Below are 10,071 nucleotides of genomic sequence, written 5' to 3'. Positions count from 1 at the left end.
CGGCCACCAATAACTTTCTTTAATAGTCCGATACATCTTGGTGCTTCCGGGATGTAAAGCGTAGGCGGAAGAATGAGCTTCCTCCAAAATAGCTCGTCTCAATTGATCATCCTTAGGAACACAAATTCGGTCTCTAAGCATGAAAGTACCATCATCGCTGAGTCTAAACTCACTAGCTTCTCCATCTTGCAGCTTTTGAACTTCCTGTTTCAACCAATCATCAGATTTCTGCAATTCTCTTATCTGATTCAACAATGAAGGTCTCACGACGAAACTAGCAAGTAGGGTTCCATCCTCACCATTATTCAACTGGATCCCTAGAGATTTCATCTCAAGTAACATCGGAAAATAAGAACTTTGAAGTGTTGCTAACGACGATGAGGATTTACGACTTAAGGCATCCGCTACAACATTTGCTTTTCCCGGATGATAATCAATCACTAAGTCATAATCCTTAATCAACTCCAACCATCGTCTCTGTCTCAAGTTAAGCTCTTTCTGGGTGAGCAAATACTTCAAACTTTTATGATCAGAAAAAATCCGACAACGCTCACCATATAAATAATGTCTCCAAATCTTCAATGCGAATACTACTGCTGCTAACTCCAAGTCATGAGTAGGGTAATTCGTCTCGTGCTTCTTCAACTGTCGGGAAGCATAAGCTATTACTTTCTCGTCCTGCATCAACACACACCCTAATCCCAACTTAGATGCATCGCTATATACCACAAATTCTTTTCCACTAACAGGAAGTGTTAAAACGGGAGCGGAGGTTAACCGGTTCTTTAGCTCCTGAAATCGATTCTCACAAACATCATCCCACTCATACTTAACTCCTTTACGAGTCAAACGAGTCAGAGGAGCTGCTATCAAAGAAAATCCCTGAACAAATCTCCGGTAATAACCGGCTAAGCCAAGGAAACTACGAATCTCAGTTACCGTTCTCGGTTGCTCCCATTGCAAGATTGCCTCAATCTTCTTGGGATCGACATAAATTCCAGCTCCGGACACCACATGTCCCAAGAAAACCACTTCCTTCAACCAGAATTCACATTTAGAGAACTTGGCATAGAGTTGTCTCTCGCGCAAAGTTTGCAACACAATGCGCAAATGGGCAGCATGTTCATCATCATTCTTCGAATAAACCAGGATGTCATCGATGAATACTATCACAAACTTATCCAAGTATGGATGGAACACCCTGTTCATAAGATCCATAAAAACTGCCGGGGCATTAGTCAAACCAAACGGCATCACCAGAAACTCATAATGCCCATAACGCGTCCTGAAGGCAGTCTTAGGTACATCCTGCTCCTTAATCCTCAACTGATAGTACCCAGATCTCAAATCAATCTTAGAGAATACCATAGCACCTCGTAATTGATCAAAAAGATCATCTATCCGGGGTAAAGGGTATTTATTCTTGATGGTCACTCGGTTCAGCTGACGGTAATCAATACACAATCGAAGAGTGCCATCTTTCTTCTTTACAAATAGGACTGGTGCTCCCCAAGGAGAAATGCTAGGGCGAATGAAACCTTTATCCACCAAATCTTGCAACTGGGCTTTCAGTTCCTTCAACTCTGCTGGAGCCATTCTATATGGAGGAATAGAAATAGGTGCGGTACCCGGAAGTAAATCAATAGGGAACTCAAGCTCTCGATTAGGAGGTATTCCCGGTAAATCATCAGGAAATACATCAGGAAACTCACTTACTATTGGGACATCCTCTAACTTAGGTTCCCCCTTTGAAGTATCGATCACGTATGCCAAATAAGTCGGATACCCTTTTTGCACTAATTTTGAAGCTTTGATGGCCGAGATTACACAAGATGGTAATACTCGACGTTCCCCTACAAACACAATCTCTGCTCCCTCCGAATTCCGAAGAACAACTTCTTTTCGGAAACAATCCACGTTCGCCCGATGTGCAGTTAACCAGTCCATACCTAATATTAAATCAAAATCCAAGATCTCTAGAGGAATTAAGTCACCCCTAAATTCTTCCTCACCTACCCTTACCCCACAGTCTCTATAACAAGTATTTCTAATCAACTGTTCTCCTAGAGGGGTATGCACTACAATTTCTTCCTCTAATGGTGACAGGTTTCTATCAGTAATTGATGCAAATGTCGTACTCACATAAGATCTATCTGAGCCAGAATCTATCAAAACATAAGCATCTTTATCAAATAAAGACATAGTACCTGTCACTGCTCCAGGTCGGACTCGTGCCTCATCTTCTGTCACAGCAAAAACTCTTGTCGCGGTACGAGTCTGTGGTCTCGAAGGTGGATGTGACGGGGTATTACTCTCCACACCAGACCGTATGGCTACTCCCTGTCTCTGTGGTAACCCAGAAGAATCTCTCCTCTGTATATCTGTGCGAGCTGGTGGAGATGATGCAGCTACAGTGGCTCGTCCTAACTGTGGGCAATTACTCCTAATGTGACCCGTCTGTCCACATTGGAAACATCTTGTTGGCCCTCTACATAGCCCACTATGATAATTCCCACAATTTCTGCATCTGTCAAAACCTCCGAGACTCTTCCCAGAACCAGTCATAGCAGATCTGCTAAACCTCGAAGGTCTCTGCTGTGATGGTGGAAATGGAGGTCGAGGAGATGTCACGGAAACAGAAGTAGTGCTCCCTGAAGTCGCTGAGTCCTTGCCTCTTTTTACTGGCTGACTAGAAGACATACCAGGATTCCTCCTTTTTGCAAACTCAGTCCGAATCCTTCTATTCTCAGTCGCGAGCTTCTCAGCCCGTAAAGCCATCTGTACCACCTCCTTATGTGGCTCCCTACCAATCACTGTCATTCGCTCTCTGATCTCATTACGGAGCCCTTCCTCGAAATAGCTGGCCTGATCCTGCTCAGATTTCACCAGATCCGGCACATATAACATCAACTCGTTAAAACGAGTCTCGTACTCCTCTACAGTTAGATTTCCCTGTTTCAAACTCAGAAATTCTCTCTTCTTTTCTTTTTGATGGAAATAAGTGAAATACTGACCATCGAATTCCCTGAGAAAATCGGACCATGTCTGAGGAGTAGCGGAACGGGACTTCACCGAATTCCACCAAGTACGAGCCCTCTTCTCTAATAATCTCGTAGCCACCATCAGCTTCATGTCATCATCTAATCCCATATCAGAGAGAGTCTCGGACACCTGATTAATCCAGTCCTTTGCCACAGTGGCATCCAACTCACCAGTGAAAGATACACAACCCAATTGCCTAGCCTCCTTCAGCTTCTTGGAAATGGATACATCTTGTATTGGTGGTGGAACTAAAGGAGTAGCTGGAGGCACTACAGGTGGAACTTGACCAGTCTGAGCTTGACCAGCCATTGCTGCAAAGAAAGCTGCCAATGCCTGTGCTGCCTCAGTAGGCATGGCGGGAATACCAGTAGGTGGCTGAGGAGATGGAGGATGTGGAGGACTATCGGCCTGCTCAGCAGCAGGTGCTGCCCGAATGGTAGATGCAGCTGATTCCTCCTCTACTGTATCTGGCTGATGACGTTGGGAACGACCTCTTCCCCTCCCAACCGATCTAGTGAGAGGTGGGCGTCCGCGTCGAGGAGGCATTATAATCTATATAAAAAAAATACGAGCAAGTTTAGGTAACCTTAGGCTCTATATGCAAATGCATGCATTCTATTCAACCTAACCTAACTTAACTTAATCCGGGGCCACACTGATATTGTAAATATTTAAAACAACTTTAAAACTAAAAACTTTGATCTTGAAAACCAAAAGCTCTGATACCAATCGAATTGTCACGACCCGGTACTCCCCTCGAGCCCGTGACAACCGCCGCGGTGTCCCGGTAGACACTTATTGCCCGGAATGTCAACCCGAAACCCCGCAAGGCTTTACTATCAGTTTCTCTGTTCCCTTGTGAGCAACCATTGTCAAATATCGTGTTCTAAAATATTTTAAGCTGTTTCCAACTTTAAACAAATAAAATATTAATTTTTCGTCTCACAAGGGTATTTTGGTCATTTTTCTCAAAAATTTTAAAACTGGCTAAAACGTAATATACAAGTACAAAACACACAATTCATATTCAAAATGAGTTTAAAAGTCTAAAATCTTCATTTAAAACGAAATTATGGTTATTTGAATATAATAAGAAAATAAAAGAAATATTAAGTAAAATATTCTATTTTCTTATAAAACAATATTTATAGAGTTATACGTGAATAATTTTTATAACGTAAAAGCTAAATAAATTTATACATACTTAAATACAGTAAGCCAAAATATTTAATTTAATTTACAATAACAAGAGTGCCCCCGAATAAACAAAAGTAAAGAGGACTGTGAACCTACGGTTTGGAAAATGCAGATCCCACTGTAGTCCTCGATGAGATCAGCTATCTACAGTCTATACTGAACCTGAAATGGGTGGAAAGGAGGGTGGTGAGATTATAAAATCCCAATGAGTAAACAAACATCATCATAAACATCTAGAGTTGAGTACATGGAGACAATAAAGTAAATCATCATAAACTGGGTTATAGCATTAGAACACATTTTGTTCAAAACACGTAAAGAGGCTTATGAATCTCATAAAAATCTAGGCTTGTGCCATAAATCCATTCTCGGGGACACCTTGGCCGAGGCATCCTACCGAGACCGCCAAGGCTATTAAAATTCACATTTCACATAAATCATGTTTTTGTTTTGAAAACATAGCCGTTCCTTGGCGTTGGCTGAGTTCCCCCTCACGTGGTGGTTTAGCGTGAAGTGAACCCTAAACTTTACCCCAGGAGATACCCTACGCGCCTCTCCGTTCGAGGTAAGAATATAATGGGGTTTACCGTGCCCCTCTAAAAGGCTGGTCCACAGAAACCCCCTACTGCAGTGATTAATTAATATATAATCCACCATATAATAAAACTCAATAACATGATATGGCAATTTTGTAATTCGTAGTTTTTCAAGGTAACCAAACAATTCGCATTTCAATACAATTGCCAACTAGCCAATCATGCTCGATTTATCATAAGCCAGTTAATTTAAACAATCAAATTGCCACAATTAACAGTCTCCGTGTACTCTATTTTTCAAAATCACTATTAATTTCAAAACAATTTATAATTTAATTTCATTGAAACTCATTTATTCATAAAACATGAAAATTTATCTTTTTAAATTCCTTTTTCCATAGAATTCATGAAAGCATCTAAAAACCACCCTAGATAATTAAAATGACAGTAAGTTTACTCACAATGTCTAGAATGCAGACTTTCGAAGCACTCTGTCTACTGGTCCTCGGATGCAATTTCCTTGCCTTTATCGGAGGACTCACCACCTTGACACAGTACAAAATCGAGAGTTTCACCAAGTTGGTACTAAATCAAAATTAAACTAATTTAGACTACCAATGCATGATATGGAATGCAAAAATGCACTGGTAACTATCTAAACCCGGTATTGGCCTAATTCGTCTTATCACCCGATTAAATTCCTAACGGGTCCGTTTAAACTCCAATTTAATTCTTTTCAGTTTCTATACCTCAATTGCACCCAAATTAACTTAATGTCCCTCAGTGTGGTGCAAATTATCAGTCCCAACAGCAAATTACGAAAATACCCCTAGTGGGTAAAAATTCGTATTTTTGCTCCGAAAATTCCCATTATTTTTCTAGGCTCATAATTCATTATTCCTTAACCAATTCTCCTAGAATAAAATCAAACTCATCCTCACTCACTACATGGTAAATTCAGCCATTAATGGTTGGGGGAGAAAATAAATTCTTTTCTTGTTGTTTTGTTTCTAAATATGCTAAACTAACTAAAAACACTAACATAAATTAAAATCAAATAAATCCAACAACTTTCTCTCTCCTAACCCATTTTTTCAGAATTGAATTCATCATGAAAACATGTAATTTAATCATGGAAAATAAAGAGAAATGCTTGGGAATAAGAAAACTCAAGCTTAATAAAAAAAACTCACCTTTTTCACTTAATTTCCTTGAAAATTCACACTTTTTCTTTGATTTTCTCTCTCTAGGGTTTTGTTTTTGTTTTCTCTCTCTTCTTGCTGGTTTGGCCGGCCATGGGGTGGAAGATGGGCTGATTTTGTGCCTTTTAAAAAGGAAAATAATAAATTAATAAAGGCATGACACATGGCATCATGTCATTGGCCCGTTTTTAAAATTTTAAAAATTTAAACATTTTATCTCCACCACATGTTTAGTCAAGGGTCAAAGATGAAGACAAAGGAAGACCATGTGCTGGAAAAAATATCCTGGTGGTGGAAAATTACAATTTTGCCCCTGAGGTGGCAAAATTACCATTTTACCCCTTTACTCCAAATTATACCGAAATTAAAATTTTTCACTTCTAAACCTCAAATCATACTTCAATAAGTCAAATTATACTCTAATAAGTCAAATGGGGTCAAAAAAATCTTTTCTAAAATTCCCATTTTGTCCTCAAGTGGCAAATGACCATTTTGCCCCTAGTTAGTGAAAATTCCGATTTGACTCCAAATTGATCCTCAAACTCCAAATTACCATTTTAAGTCATCCATGAACTGTGAAACTCTTAATCTCACCTTAAAATTCCTATTTGATCTAGTTCGAGGATTAAATAAACTTTGTTGTACCTCTAGGTACAATACCGACTTTTGTAAATTTTTCGGGACTCTCCTAGCATGCAATCATGCTATCATCACATGTATGTCATGAATAGTATTTTATAAGGTCGGGCTTTACACATACGGTCCACCGCAGATAGGTAAAGGCATCTCATAGCATTTTTTTCCGAGTCGCTCCACTGTTAGAGGTTGAATTGTAGTACTCTGGTTTTACTATGTAAACAAATATTAGTTTTGATATAAACGGAAAATTTGAGATTTTTGAACTTAATGTATTTAATTGTGCTCTCATGACTTAAAGTCAAAATTTAATGGCTATGGTTATTGTTGAATTCATGCTTTAAATATTTATGGTTCAAATATGAATACGGTTTAGTAGAAATATACATTGAGTTATTGAGAAATTTCTTTAAGGCTTGTTCGGGACTTGACGGGATCTCCCAGAGGTCTCGGACGTTGGTAGCGACCAAGGAGGGGTCGTTACAACGTTGGTATTAGAGCCTTAGGTTTAGTCGAGTCTTATGAATTCTTGTGTCAGTCAGTGAAGTTATCGGAGTTAATGTAGAGTCTTGTTTATGGTTTGTGACTGCAGCACAAGTCATAAACAAGAGGCTATATAAACTCTTATTCCTAGTAACCTACTCTTCTTCTAACGTCTTGTAAAGTTCATAAGTGGTGTCATTATCCGAGTTTGAGATGCCACCCGAGATACGAGCTACTGTTGGAAAGATTTAAAGTAAATGCTCCTGTTAAAAGGTTGATGTAATGATATACTGCTCCGACTAAGGATGGAGGAAAGTGGAGCTGGACTAATAGGTCCGTAATAACTCATTCATTTTGTGGAGTTAAAATTTGAGCCATGATTGTCAATGGGAAGAAATTTGATGACTATGAGTGGTATTTGAGGTTAATATAAAGAAGAACGTACGATAATGGTAATAAGAAGCATATTTTGACCGGAATAAATAGTGATTGTTGAGATTCATTTGAGGTTTATAAATCTAAGTATTAAGGGAGGTATAAATTGATACTCACGTACACAGAGGTAAGTGCATTATGTTAATTGAGTTTGCTCTGCCTATACATAAATGGTGTTGGGCTTCCGAAATCTTTAGTATGAGAATTTGTGTGGAATATATGTATAACAACTTAGATGGAGCTGGTTTGGATTTTAATCAAGTGATTACGAGATTCCAAGGTTTAATTTGAAAATATTGACTTTGCCTATTATATGTGATAAGCACAAGATAATATAAATGGTTATGGAAATTGTGACGTAAGCTTGTAGGAAAACCAAACAGTTGAGGATGATCAATGTAGTAACCTTAAATGCAGCCGAATAGCGTTGGTCAAGTAAACTCCAACTGCCATCGCGCCGCAGAACTAGGAACACCTCATGTCTAGGACACATGAATGAGATATGAAAAATGTGAAGTTAAACTTACGAGCTGAATTATGGTCATTGGACTTGATGTTAAGCTTTGTTAATTGGATTTTTAAGATCTTGGAAAGTCTTTATACGAATGAATAGAGAAGTTTCTAAATTGCTATGTGACATATTAAGATAAACATTACGCAGATTAAAGTCAAGTCCTAAGAATTAAGGGAGACGAGAGATTAAGCCTTGTTAAAAAGCTAAGGAAAGAGTGAATGAAAAGTGAGATGAATGATGGGAGAAATATGGATGTTGTTACGTTGCGCATAAGAAGCTTAAGGATAATCAATGTAATCATACTAAGTTAGTTTTATATAGTCAAGTTGGAGGTTGTGACTGATATGTCACATAAGTATAAAGATATGTTGCAAATATAAGGATGTCTGGAAATGTGGGTTTAAGGCAATGATTATCTTACCATTATGTAGACTTGATAAGGTTACGGTCTCAATATACTTGTAGATGTAAGGTATAAATTGTGAAACGAGCTACTCCCCCCACAAGTTTCAATTTATTTTTGAGTAATTATCAAGGCAAAGTACCTGATACGGGTAGGCAAAGGCTAAATTGTGTTATGAATTGTAAAACCTGACCCTATAAACACATGTTATGACATACATACACTGAGTAGCATGTTATTACGCTAGGAAAGCCTATAAGAATAGACGAAACCCGGTATTGTACCTAACGGTATACTTGAGTTGATTTAACCTCGAACTAGTTCAAATAGAAATCGTTGGATGAAATTTAATATTTAACAGTACAATAATAACTAAAAATGATTGTTCGGAGTTCGAGGGTTCATTTGGGAAAAAATTGAAAATTTTGATGTTTAGGGGAAAAATCGTCATTTTGCCACCTAAGATAATAATTTGATCATGGAGTGAAATTTTTGACCAAGATTAACTATTTGGAGTATAATTTAATGATAGGAAGTGAAAATTTTCAATTTCGGTAATTTTCAGAACATAGGGGCAAAACGATAATTTTGTCGCCCCAAGGTAAAATCGTAATTTTCACCACCCAAAACTTGTCAAAATCATAGGATTTATTTATTTTGGTATGAATAACTATGGTATTTTAAGTGGTGAAAAAATTGAAGTTTAAAGGACGAAATTTTAAAAACAGGCCAATGGAAAAGTGACACATGGCACTTTTTAATGATTTAATTTTATTTTAAAGGAAAATCAGCCCATTTAAACCCCACATCAGGTGATGGTTGGCCATAAGGAGAAAATAAGAGAGAAAATAGAGAGGAAAGGAAGAAAAGAGAAAAACCAAAGGAAAACTAGAAAATTCAAAGGGGAATTCACGTTTTTCATCCGTTTACGCGTCTAACAGTAAGATTTTTCGACTTTAGCTTGATTTCTACCTTTCCTATGCCTTTGTTTCCATTTAGCATGCTTGAGGAGAGAGATTAAAAAGTGACACCAAGGGCTGGCCGAATTTCAACAGGAAGGATTTTGAAATTTTTATGTTTTGATTCTTAGTTAAATTGGTAATTTTAGTTAGTTAAATGTATATAGAAATCAAATAGGGCAAGAAAGCATGAAATTCTTACAATACCCACCCTTGGCTGAATATTCAGTGATGTACAATGATGATGAACTAATTTTTATTCTAAGAGAAATGAAGAGAAAATAATGAAAAATGGTTAAATGTGATAGAAAAACAAAGTGAAAATTAACCGAGTTAATGTCCCATTTTTGAACGAATTTTTCAAGGACGAAAGTGAGCTGATTTTGGTGATTTTAGAGGGTTATTGGATGATATTTAATGGTTAGAAATGTTGGAGAGAAAATGGGACAATTTAGAGCTAAAATGGAGCGCGTTAGCAATTTATCGGGTAAAGTATCAAAAATAGGTTAATACCGCGTTTAAGCTGTTTTAGGCTATTGCATTTCATACCATGCATTAGTATAGGATTTAAGTCAATTATATAGTGATTTAGCATCAATGTGGTGAATTGTGTAATTTTTGCAATGTGTCTAGAAGGAGAGCCTTCTGGTAAAGGCAAGAAAGT

Source organism: Theobroma cacao, chromosome 1 (genome assembly GCF_000208745.1).
Source record: "Theobroma cacao cultivar B97-61/B2 chromosome 1, Criollo_cocoa_genome_V2, whole genome shotgun sequence".
In the NCBI taxonomy this organism is placed as follows: domain Eukaryota; kingdom Viridiplantae; phylum Streptophyta; class Magnoliopsida; order Malvales; family Malvaceae; genus Theobroma; species Theobroma cacao.
This window is presented reverse-complemented; position numbering follows the sequence as displayed.